The sequence below is a fragment of the Cebidichthys violaceus genome, unplaced genomic scaffold (assembly GCF_023349555.1).
Source record: "Cebidichthys violaceus isolate CVI_PGR_0920_01 unplaced genomic scaffold, fCebVio1.0.p SCAF_13, whole genome shotgun sequence".
NCBI classification, from domain to species: domain Eukaryota; kingdom Metazoa; phylum Chordata; class Actinopteri; order Perciformes; family Stichaeidae; genus Cebidichthys; species Cebidichthys violaceus.
This window is the reverse complement of record NW_027176296.1, coordinates 4,483,667-4,495,983: the sequence shown is the minus strand read 5'-3', so window position 1 is coordinate 4,495,983 and position 12,317 is coordinate 4,483,667. Positions and strand designations below refer to the sequence as shown.

At 41.0% G+C, this 12,317-nt stretch overlaps 4 non-coding genes across 4 annotated transcripts; all 4 read left to right on the top strand.

The window, feature by feature from the left end:
• The first annotated feature begins 1,397 nt into the window (after positions 1-1,397).
• Positions 1,398-1,516, top strand: LOC137870631 (5S ribosomal RNA). The gene has a single exon (XR_011102717.1). It is a non-coding gene; the product is annotated as a 5S ribosomal RNA (ribosomal RNA).
• A 579-nt stretch (positions 1,517-2,095) lies between these two features.
• LOC137870626 (5S ribosomal RNA) lies at positions 2,096-2,214 on the top strand. Its single transcript, XR_011102712.1, has one exon. It is a non-coding gene; the product is annotated as a 5S ribosomal RNA (ribosomal RNA).
• Positions 2,215-9,188: 6,974 nt separating this feature from the next.
• Positions 9,189-9,307, top strand: LOC137870617 (5S ribosomal RNA). Its single transcript, XR_011102703.1, has one exon. It is a non-coding gene; the product is annotated as a 5S ribosomal RNA (ribosomal RNA).
• Positions 9,308-9,890: 583 nt separating this feature from the next.
• On the top strand, positions 9,891-10,009 carry LOC137870630 (5S ribosomal RNA). The gene has a single exon (XR_011102716.1). It is a non-coding gene; the product is annotated as a 5S ribosomal RNA (ribosomal RNA).
• Positions 10,010-12,317: the final 2,308 nt, after the last annotated feature.

The following is a 12,317-nucleotide window of genomic DNA, read 5'->3' as shown; positions in this document are numbered from 1 at the left end:
GCTGATGGGGGAGCATCATCAATTTCCCTGGTGGAAGTCACTGAGGTAGTCAAACAACTCCACAGTGGCAAACTCCCAAGGATTGATGAGATCCGTCCAGAAATGCTGAAGGCACTGGGTGTGGAGGGGCTGTCTTGGATGAAACGTCTCTTCAACATTGTGTGGAGGTCTGGGACGATGCCTAGGGAGTGGCAGACCGGAGTGGTGGTTCCCCTGTTTAACAAGGGAGACCAGAGGATGTGTGCCAATTCTCGCAGTATCACACTACTCAGCCTCCCTGGTAAAGTCTACTCCAACATGCTGGAAAGGGGGGTTCGGCCGATAGTCGAACCTCTGATTGAAGAGGAACAATGCGGTTTCTGTCCTGGCCGTGGAACAACGGACCAGCTCTTCACTCTCGTTAGGATCCTGGAGAGGGCTTGGGAATACGACCATCTGGTCTACATGTGTTTTGTGGATCTGGAAAAGGCGTATGACCGGGTCCCCCGGGAGATACTGTGGGGGGTGCTGAAGGAGTATGGGGTGAGGGGGCCACTTCTGGGGGCCATCCAATCCCTGTACGCCCAAAGCGAGAGCTCTGTCCGGGTTCTCGGCAGTAAGTCTGACTCGTTTCTGTTGAGGGTTGGCCTCCGCCAGGGCTGCGCTTTGTCACCAATCCTGTTTGTGGTATTCATGGACAGGATTTCGAGGCATAGTCATGGGGAGGAGTGTTTACAGTTCAGTGGGCTGAACTTTCTTTTTCTCCGGCCGGTTGTGCTGCTCACCAAGTGCAGGCTGGCCAATCGGCAGAGGGGGAGCCACAGATAAGAACAGCAAGGCTCAGGAGTTCAGCTGGTTGTTTTCTGTCTATGCTGAGTGTTGGACTTCATGTTGGTGTTTGTGGTGAGAGGTTGCGGACAGTTGGTGAGTCTGGGGTACCCTGTACATTGGCAAACACGTAGTTGATGTCCTGTGTCTAGATACACTAGGCTTATTGGTTGGTGCACCATCTGCATTTGGTTTTGGTCGAGTACAGATAGAGAAGCTAGTTTGTTTGTTTGATTTCAGAGGTTAGGCAAAGTTTTATTATATTGCTTTCAATTGTTTGGCACGACCACACCTGTCCCATCCTCTCCCACACTGTGTTAAAAGTCACTCCTTTTGATCTGTACGTGGGAAAAATAAATATTGTTCATTGCCTATTTGTGAATCATTTGGGTTGCTTCGTGTTAGTTACTTTCTAAACTATTGACATTTTTGACACTTTCTTTGACATACTATACTATGACTTTTCTATCCTTTTGTTGACATACTATACCATGAAATATTTAACATACTGACTTTTTGGACATTTTTATGACGTACGGTGACGTTTTTGATGAGTGTCTTTAAAAGGCCCTTTGGTAGGCTGTGTCTTTTCTTACGGCCATACCACCCTGAACACGCCCGATCTCGTCTGATCTCGGAAGCTAAGCAGGGTCGGGCCTGGTCAGTACTTGGATGGGAGACCGCCTGGGAATACCAGGTGCTGTAAGCCTTTTTTTTCTCCCTCTTTACAAAAAGCAAAGGCCGCTGCTGCTTCAGTGGACAGACACCGACAGGTACACATGACAAGCAGTACAGCCATGTACACGCAATGGAAGTGGTCCTGGTCAATGGATTACAAGTACTCCATAAAGAGTACATCCTGACTTGCTACTTTTTCATATTGTTTATTTGAAAAAAGACAATAAACTTATGATATACAATTTTTTTTTTGGACATTTTCATGACCTATTACACTGGGACTTTTGGGATATTTTATACTTGAAATCATTTTCCTATCTTTTTTTTTTTTACATGATATGGCGTTTTGTTGACATTTTCATTTCATGACATATATTGTGACTTTTTGGACATTTTAATGACAAACTATACCGTGACGTTTTGGATGACTTTCTATACTATTGACATTTTTGACACTTTCTTTGACATACTATACTATGACTTTTCTATCCTTTTGTTGACATACTATACCATGAAATATTTAACATACTGACTTTTTGGACATTTTTATGACGTACGGTGACGTTTTTGATGAGTGTCTTTAAAAGGCCCTTTGGTAGGCTGTGTCTTTGCTTACGGCCATACCACCCTGAACACGCCCGATCTCGTCTGATCTCGGAAGCTAAGCAGGGTCGGGCCTGGTCAGTACTTGGATGGGAGACCGCCTGGGAATACCAGGTGCTGTAAGCCTTTTTTTTCTCCCTCTTTACAAAAAGCAAAGGCCGCTGCTGCTTCAGTGGACAGACACCGACAGGTACACATGACAAGCAGTACAGCCATGTACACGCAATGGAAGTGGTCCTGGTCAATGGATTACAAGTACTCCATAAAGAGTACATCCTGACTTGCTACTTTTTCATATTGTTTATTTGAAAAAAGACAATAAACTTATGATATACAATTTTTTTTTTGGACATTTTCATGACCTATTACACTGGGACTTTTGGGATATTTTATACTTGAAATCATTTTCCTATCTTTTTTTTTTTTACATGATATGGCGTTTTGTTGACATTTTCATTTCATGACATATATTGTGACTTTTTGGACATTTTAATGACAAACTATACCGTGACGTTTTGGATGACTTTCTATACTATTGACATTTTTGACACTTTCTTTGACATACTATACTATGACTTTTCTATCCTTTTGTTGACATACTATACCATGAAATATTTAACATACTGACTTTTTGGACATTTTTATGACGTACGGTGACGTTTTTGATGAGTGTCTTTAAAAGGCCCTTTGGTAGGCTGTGTCTTTGCTTACGGCCATACCACCCTGAACACGCCCTTTTCAGGAAGTAGTCCATGTGGTGAATTGTTTGGCTTGAGGTGCAGCACTCTCTTCAAAAACTGAGGTTTTGGTGGTTTAGTTGAATTTTTTTTGGGTTTTTTTGGATCACTGCTTGCAAAAAGTGAGTTTAGTTTAAACTCACCCCAACAGCCTGGCTGTTTGGGGGAGTAACTTTTTGGCTTTTTGATTTTTTCTCGGACTGACAGAATGGCTGCTGACAAAGGACTGGCAACAAGAGGGAACTGCAACAAAGGAATGGAAAACATCTATGGAAAAGCCCTGACAGTGAGTGCTGAAATCATTGGAGATGAAGACGTGAGTGTGATGGAGCTTCTGAAGGAAGTAAAAGAAATATGTGGAAGTGTGGTGGGATGCAGAGTGCTCGGTGCTGACAAATATGAGGTCACACTGGGAACAAATACTGCAAAAGAGAAGATGATGGACGGCTTCAAAATAAAAGGAAACAGTGTCATAGCAAAAGAACTGCATAATGATGAACTGGTCGTTTCATTTTTGAATCTCCCTGTCTACACAACAGACAAAGACATAATGACAAAATTGGCCGGGTGGGGTGTGAGAGTCATCTCCCCCATCAAGAGAAGATATTGGGCGGGTACGGAAGTGGCGGATGGGACAAGGTACATGAAAGTTAAATTCAATGAACGAGTTGTGTCCCTGCCCTACTCTACGAAGTTTGAGACTGCTGAAGGAGCTGGCTACTTCAGAGTGATACACGACCGTCAAGTTAAGGTGTGTAGGCTGTGCATACAGCCAGGCCACATTTTAAGAGACTGCCCGGAATTCAAATGCCACAGATGCCACGTGCAGGGCCACTATGCCAGAGAGTGTGCCCGGGGGGAGGAAGGAGAAGGTGGAGGAGGAAGGAGCCGTGAGACACCTGAGCAGGAGCAGAAGGAAGGAGGAGATGAGCAACAGAGAGGAGAAGAACAAGAGGAGAGAACCGACGGAGAGCTGAACAGCTGCAGTGAGGGGGACGAAATTGGAGCGGAGGAGAAAGAGGGGGAGGAGGAAGAGGAGGAGGGAACGATGGAAGAGGATGGGAAGAAAGAAGGAGAGGAAGAGGTCGAGGTTGAGAAGGAGGCCGGTGACGAGACGGGGAGGAGCGGAAGCAGTGTGGACAGAGATCGGGGGGTTGAGAGTGAAGGAAAGAAACCAAGCAGAGGGAGAGAGGAAGATGGAGGAGTGAAGAACGAGCAAAAGAGTGGGATGACTAGGGAGAGAAGTGAAGACAAAGAAAAGGAAAAGGGGGAAACTGCTAGTAAAAGACAGACAGGAGAGAAGAAAGGAGAGGAGCCAATGATACAAGACATTGATGGGGATAATATGAAGGAAATAATAGCAAACAGGAAACGGCCAGGGGGGAGCAAGGAGACGAGAGAGGGTAAAATGAAATGTAAAAAGCCATAGTGATGATCTATCTTCCTTTCCTTTTATGTATACTATTAATGGTGTCTGTTACTTCCTTCAACGCAAATGGTTTAAGGACTGGATACAGGAGAAACCAAGCCTTGATGATGTGCAATGCGGACATTATATGCTTGCAAGAGACGCATTGGGATGGGAAATGTGTGAAAGAGTTAGAGACAGAGTGGATGGGAGACGTATATGCAAACAATGGAGAGATTAATTCTAAGGGTGTAGCTATTTTGGTCAAAAGGGGAGAAATTGAGAATGTGAGGAAATGTGAGGATGATGGTGATGGGAGAGTGATAGGGATTATTTTTGAGCACCTGGGAAAGGAATACAAAGTGTTGAATGTGTATGCACCAAATGAGGAAAAGGAGAGAAGGGAGTTTTTTAAGAGAATGGCCGGAATGTGCGGGAAAGAATGTATAATTGTGGGTGACTTTAATGTGTGGTGCGGAAGGCTGGATGCATCTGCGAGTGTGTGCTTTAAAAGCGACTCCTCAAGAAAAGTGTTGGAAGAGGTAATGAGAGCGAATGGCCTGGTAGATGTGTGGAGGGAAAAGAATCCAAGAGGCCGGGTATTTACAAGGAGACAGATGGTGAAAGGCAAATTGAAACAGAGTAGGATAGATTTAGTTTTGAGTACGGAGAGTCTAGCAAGTAAAATAGGGAAAATCGATTATAAGGTAACTACCCTTAGTGACCACATGGTGTTAAGATTTAGATTAGAGAATGGGTGCGAGAGGAGGGGGGGAGGTGTGTGGTGCCTGAATCGGATGTTGCTCAAGGAAGAAAGATACAAGAGAAAAGTGAGAGAATGTATAAGGAGGAGAAAGAATGAGAGTATGTATGAGGAGGATATGGGAAGGTGGTGGGAGGAGATGAAAGAGGAGCTCAAAAACTTGAGCATGAGCTACAGTAGGGACAGGAATAGAAGGGAAAGGGAGAGAGAAAGGAGACTAAAGGAAGAGTTAGTTAGAGAGGCAGAGAGGGTGGACCAGGTGGCAGGGCATGCATTAGAACGGTATAATAAAATCAAAGATGAACTGGAGGAGGTAGAACAGAAGAGGTGCATGGGAGCAATAGTTAGAAGTAGGGCTAGATATGTGATCGAGGGAGAGAAATGTACAGCGTTCTTTTTAGGGTTAGAGAGGACGAAACAGAAAAATAATTATTTGAGGCAGGTGGATGGGAAAAATGGAGAAAAGATAACAGATTTCGTAGGGATAGTTGAAAGAGTAGAAGAATTTTATAGTGAACTATTTAGGAAAGAAGAGGTTGATGAAGAGAGCATGAAACATGTGCTGGAAAAGATGGAGTCTAAGATGAACGAAGATGCGAAGGAGATGTGTGAAGGGGAGATAGGGATAGGTGAAATAGAAGCAGCCATAGTAGGGTTAGGTAGGAACAAGAGTCCAGGGTTAGATGGTTTAGTGGGAGAGTTTTATATGGAGTTTAAGGAGGAACTAGTGCCACTGCTAGACAGAGTGTTTAAATGGATAGAACAGAAGAATGAGATGCCGGTCAGTATGTCGACAGGGTTAGTTAGTATTATATACAAGAAAGGGAGCAGGGACAGGGTAGAAAACTATAGGCCACTTAGCTGTTTAAACAGTGACTATAAAATATTAGCAAAAGTTCTGGCGAATAGGATTAAGAGGGTGATAGGGACAATAGTGGGAAGCACGCAGGCTTACAGTATACCGGGGAGGGATATAGCAGACACAATCAGCAGCATTAGGGACACAATAGAACACATGAAGGGAGGGAAGGGGGGAATAGTGATGAGTTTAGATTTGAACAAAGCTTTTGATAGGGTAGACCATGGGTACCTATATGGAGTATTAGAAAAAGTAGGGTTTGGGCATAGGTTGGTAGGATGGATTAAAAGATTGTATGATAAGGCTGTTAGCTGTGTCAAAATGAATGGGATAGTCACAAGTAAGTTTAGATTAGAGAGGTCGGTCAGACAAGGGTGTCCACTGTCTGCTCTGCTGTACTCACTGTCAGCAGAGCCATTGGCTGCACTGCTGAAGCAAAATAAAAATGTCAGAGGCATAGACTTACCAGGAGGGCAGACGAGTCTATTGTACCAGTATGCGGATGACACAACAGTAACAGTACAAGATAGTGAAAGTGTCCATGAGGTTATAAAAAGTGTGGACGTTTATGGTAGAGCATCAGGAGCAAAGGTAAACATAGAAAAGTCAGAGGTTATGTATGTTGGAGTCAATAGAGAAGGGAGAAAGGATATAGGATTGAAAGAGAGGAAGGATTATTTTAAGGTGTTAGGGGTGAATTTAGGGGTAGAAGGCAGAGAAGGGAGAGACATGCAGTATGAAGGGATAATGAATAGCATAAGGAAGACTTTAGGGTTTTGGAGACTGAGAAAGTTGAAATTGAAAGGGAAGGTGGTGGTAGTGAATGCCCTGATAATGAGCAAACTGGTGTATGCAATGACTGTGTTGGATGTGCCTGGACGAGTGCTAAAGGAGACAGAGAAAATGGTGAGTGAGTTTCTCTGGGGTGGGAGAGGAGTTAGAATAGCCAGAGAAGTGATGGAAAATGAATACAAGGATGGCGGATTGAAGTTGATAAATTTAGAAAAGAAAAAGAATGCGCTTCGGTTGAAAATGATGGCAAGATATATAAAAGACAAGAAAGATCATGTATGGAAGCTGTTCTTGAAAGAGGCAATTAATAAATGCGGAGGTTGTGGAGAAAGTGGAATATTTATGGAACTGAAGAAAGGTATGCTGAGTGGGGTGTCTGAGTTATATAAAGAGATGTTGAGAGCATGGGGAGAGTTTGTAAAATATGTGCAGTTTGAATGCAAGAATGTAAAACAGGTGTGGGAGCAACCGTTGTTTCTAAATCCCAAAATCACGTTTGAGGGGAGCACAATTTATAACAGGGCGATGTGGAGAGCAGGCTTTAGGAAAGTGAGGGATTTAGTGTATGAGTATGCACCAGGGTTCATGAGGGCTCAGGTAGTGGTAGATGAAGTGAGAGAAAGGGGTGATGAAATGTGGTTAGGCACAGCGGAGGGCGTGGTGGAAAAGATAAAGAAGGGGATGCCGGGAGAATGGGTGAGAATGATTGAGAGTGAGGCGGTGGTGAATGGAGAAGGGGAGGTGGAAATGTATGTGGGAGAAGGAGAAAGGATAGTAAGCCTGGCGAGTGTGAAAACGAGAGTGATGTACAGATGTTTAAGAACGAAAGAGGTAAGGAGACCGGCTGCAGAGAAGGTATGGGAAAGAATAATGACCGATATGAATGCAAAAAAGGATGTGGCTGAACCTGGGAGTGAAATGGAATAGTATTGAATGTGAAAATTTTGATTTCCTATTACGTCACAATAAGGTGTTCAACAATCTAATAATAAGTAAATTTGATGGAAATGTGAGGAAGCAGTGTGACGTGTGTCAGGTGGAAGTGGAGACGTGTATGCATGAGTTTGTGGAATGTAAAAAGTTGGCTATGTACTTTGGAAAAATGAAAGCATTGATAAACAGGTGTTGGAAAGGGGAGTATGTGGAGAAAATGGGGTGGAAGGAACTGTGGTTGTTTGGTGTAGTTGCTAAAGTGAAAGGATGTAATGTCAACTTGTTGAATTACACACTGAGCCACGCAAGGTTTGCAGTCAAGCTAAGGAGGAATCTAGCGCATTATGAGAACAGGAGAGTAGAAGTATGGAGTGTGTTTAAAAATATCATGAAAAGAGATGTAAATATGTTACATAGCTATGTCGAGGAGGAAGAGTTTCAGAAAGGGTTTATTGACGGTAGCACCTTTATTATGATGAAAGAGAATGGAGAAGTTGTGTTAGACTTTGGGTAGATTAGGTGCTATTCCTGAAGGTTTTGTACAAAGCAAATGATGAATGTGCAATGATGTGACATGTATAATTAGTGTTTTCTTATTATGATGGTTATGTAAGGTGATTGCGTTTAGCTGATTTATCTAAATAAATATTAACAATTTATTCAATTATTATAAATATTTAATTTTTGCTCCCTGTTATATAATGATTTATTTTCTATTTATTTTTTTTTCCATTATTTTATTGATTTTTATTGTTTTTTTCAAAGTTTAATTTTCAGTTTTGAGGAAATGGTAAGATGGTATATATTCAAGATTGGTTGCATATTGAACTAAATAGCAGATTCATGTGCTTGTTTTTAAATACTGTACAGAACTGCAGAAATGTAAAAATTGTGTTTTTGATAATAAAAAAAAAAAACTAAAAAAAAAACACGCCCGATCTCGTCTGATCTCGGAAGCTAAGCAGGGTCAGGCCTGGTCAGTACTTGGATGGGAGACCGCCTGGGAATACCAGGTGCTGTAAGCTTTTTTTTTCTCCCTCTTTACAAAAAGCAAAGGCCGCTGCTGCTTCAGTGGTCAGACACCGACGGGCACACATGACAAGCAGTACAGCCATGTACACGCAATGGAAGTGGTCCTGGTCAATGGATTACAAGTACTCTGTAAAGAGTACATCCTGACGTGCTACTTTTTCATATTGTTTATTTGAAAAAAGACAATAAACTTATGATATACAATTTTTTTTTTGGACATTTTCATGACCTATTACACTGGGACTTTTGGGACATTTTATACTTGAAATCATTTTCCTATCTTTTTTTTTTTTTTTTACATGATATGGCGTTTTGTTGACATTTTCATTTCATGACATATATTGTGACTTTTTGGACATTTTAATGACAAACTATACCGTGACGTTTTGGATGACTTTCTATACTATTGACATTTTTGACACTTTCTTTGACATACTATACTATGACTTTTCTATCCTTTTGTTGACATACTATACCATGAAATATTTAACATACTGACTTTTTGGACATTTTTATGACGTACGGTGACGTTTTTGATGAGTGTCTTTAAAAGGCCCTTTGGTAGGCTGTGTCTTTGCTTACGGCCATACCACCCTGAACACGCCCGATCTCGTCTGATCTCGGAAGCTAAGCAGGGTCGGGCCTGGTCAGTACTTGGATGGGAGACCGCCTGGGAATACCAGGTGCTGTAAGCCTTTTTTTTCTCCCTCTTTACAAAAAGCAAAGGCCGCTGCTGCTTCAGTGGTCAGACACCGACGGGCACACATGACAAGCAGTACAGCCATGTACACGCAATGGAAGTGGTCCTGGTCAATGGATTACAAGTACTCTGTAAAGAGTACATCCTGACGTGCTACTTTTTCATATTGTTTATTTGAAAAAAGACAATAAACTTATGATATACAATTTTTTTTTTGGACATTTTCATGACCTATTACACTGGGACTTTTGGGACATTTTATACTTGAAATCATTTTCCTATCTTTTTTTTTTTTTTTTACATGATATGGCGTTTTGTTGACATTTTCATTTCATGACATATATTGTGACTTTTTGGACATTTTAATGACAAACTATACCGTGACGTTTTGGATGACTTTCTATACTATTGACATTTTTGACACTTTCTTTGACATACTATACTATGACTTTTCTATCCTTTTGTTGACATACTATACCATGAAATATTTAACATACTGACTTTTTGGACATTTTTATGACGTACGGTGACGTTTTTGATGAGTGTCTTTAAAAGGCCCTTTGGTAGGCTGTGTCTTTGCTTACGGCCATACCACCCTGAACACGCCCGATCTCGTCTGATCTCGGAAGCTAAGCAGGGTCGGGCCTGGTCAGTACTTGGATGGGAGACCGCCTGGGAATACCAGGTGCTGTAAGCTTTTTTTTTTTTTCTCCCTCTTTACAAAAAGCAAAGGCCGCTGCTGCTTCAGTGGTCAGACACCGACGGGCACACATGACAAGCAGTACAGCCATGTACACGCAATGGAAGTGGTCCTGGTCAATGGATTACAAGTACTCTGTAAAGAGTACATCCTGACTTGCTACTTTTTCATATTGTTTATTTGAAAAAAGACAATAAACTTATGATATACAATTTTTTTTTTGGACATTGTCATGACCTATTGCACTGGGACTTTTGGGACATTTTATACTTGAAATCATTTTCCTATCTTTTTTTTTTTACATGATATGGCGTTTTGTTGACATTTTCATTTCATGACATATATTGTGACTTTTTGGACATTTTAATTCAATTGTTATTACGTATATTTTATGAAATTAATTTTTGAAAATTTTCATGAAATGCTTATGGTATTTTCCATATTTTCATGACAAATTATGCTACATTTTGACTTTTACTTTTTTATGATACATTACACCAGTTGCGGACCGTGCATTTCATACCTGGGCCTTCTGTGCTGTGCCACTACACTTGAGCCATGTCCTAACAAGCTCATTATGACGCCACAGCTATGGTTATTTGTTTCTAGGGGTGTAACAATACACATATTCGTATTAAACCGTTCGGTACGAGGCTTAAGAACCGAACAATACGTTTGAATAATACTAGTCCATTTGGAAAATGCAGAAGCTTAAATTGTGGTAAATATAATGTTTTCGGTGAACTGTGCTCACGTAACAGACAACAGGCTTTGTGACCTCTGAACCCGGAACAATAACAAAAAACAGCTGAGGCTGCGGCACTGCACGTGTCTTCAGGGGGCTAAGCTAACTAGCTTAGCGGGTAAACAACAGACCAAACACATTCAATTGTCCAAACAATAACCCCGCGCATGATGGATGCTTCGTAATTAACGGACAATGCATAAAGTCCAAATCAATGTAATTAAGACAATGACAACAAAGAACCATATGGCAACAAATCAATCCAGCAACACTGCGGTGCTAGAGCACGAGCCATTCATATTATTCATAAAAACGACACGATAGACAAATGAATACTGCAGAAACGCTACTGCAGATGTAAAGACTCAAAATCAGTTAACTTACCACAGCTGCTCTTCACCTAAAAAGTCCACTCAGGTCTCTCCAAAAGTTTTCAAAAGCACGTAGCTTGTGCGTGTCCTGTCATGCAGCTGCCTTGGTTAGCGTAGCATAGCTCCAAACAGTTCCAAACACCAAGAGCTCAGTTGCAAATGAAACGCATTCTTAGCCATAAAATGTGCAATGCTTCCCCGCCGCTGTCAGCCAGAAATACCGTTCGTACAAATCCTTTTCCATGCTGGGTCAGGGCTGCTAGCTGTGGGCTTGACCGACCCTTTATATGATGTCCAGCTTTTCTGGAAATGTTCTTCTCCAGAAATCCGTTTAAAATTCTAAAAATGTCATGACTTCCTACATATGTTTCAACTTGATCTCTTACTAAACACTAAGATCTGCTAGCTTGCTTTCTGTTTGACTAAAGTCACGCTAGCCCACTGACCATTCACGGCGCACCTTAATGCTGACGTACTTAGCAGGCTACCTGGGTAGCTCTGGCACGTCAAAGAATACGCCCATGATGTCAAACTAAAGATCTGATTGGTTGAAGACGATGACAATCAACAATATCGTCCCCATATACTTTAATCTGCAAAGTCTACCTAGAGGGCATCGGGCCTCTCTCCTTACATAGAGAAATAGCAGCTGAATCTGATTGGATAAAATCCAAGGACCTTTTTAAAGGACCTTTTTCACTACCTATTATATTAAGACTTTTTTGACACTTTCTCAACCTATTATATCAGGACCTTTTGGTGATATTTATGACATCATGTATCATTTCATTTTTGACATTTTAATGATATTATGGTACAATTTTTTATATTTATTTGTATGACCCACCATACTTCGTTTTTATTATCATGTTTTTTGACATACTACACCAGGACTTAACATTTTCATGACACACTATACTATGACTTTTTTTTTAATTTAATGACATATTAATTTGACATCGTATGTCAAATATTATTTCAACTTTTTTAGTTCATTTTTATGACATAATATACTATTACTTTTTGGACATATTAATGACACACTATTCAACTTTTACTTTTTACTTTTTCATTACTATTTTTATATTATCATGACTTTTTAAAACCATTTCATGACATACTATACCATGACTATTTTATGAAATGTTTTATGGCATACTATGTTATTACTTTTTATGAAATATTAGTG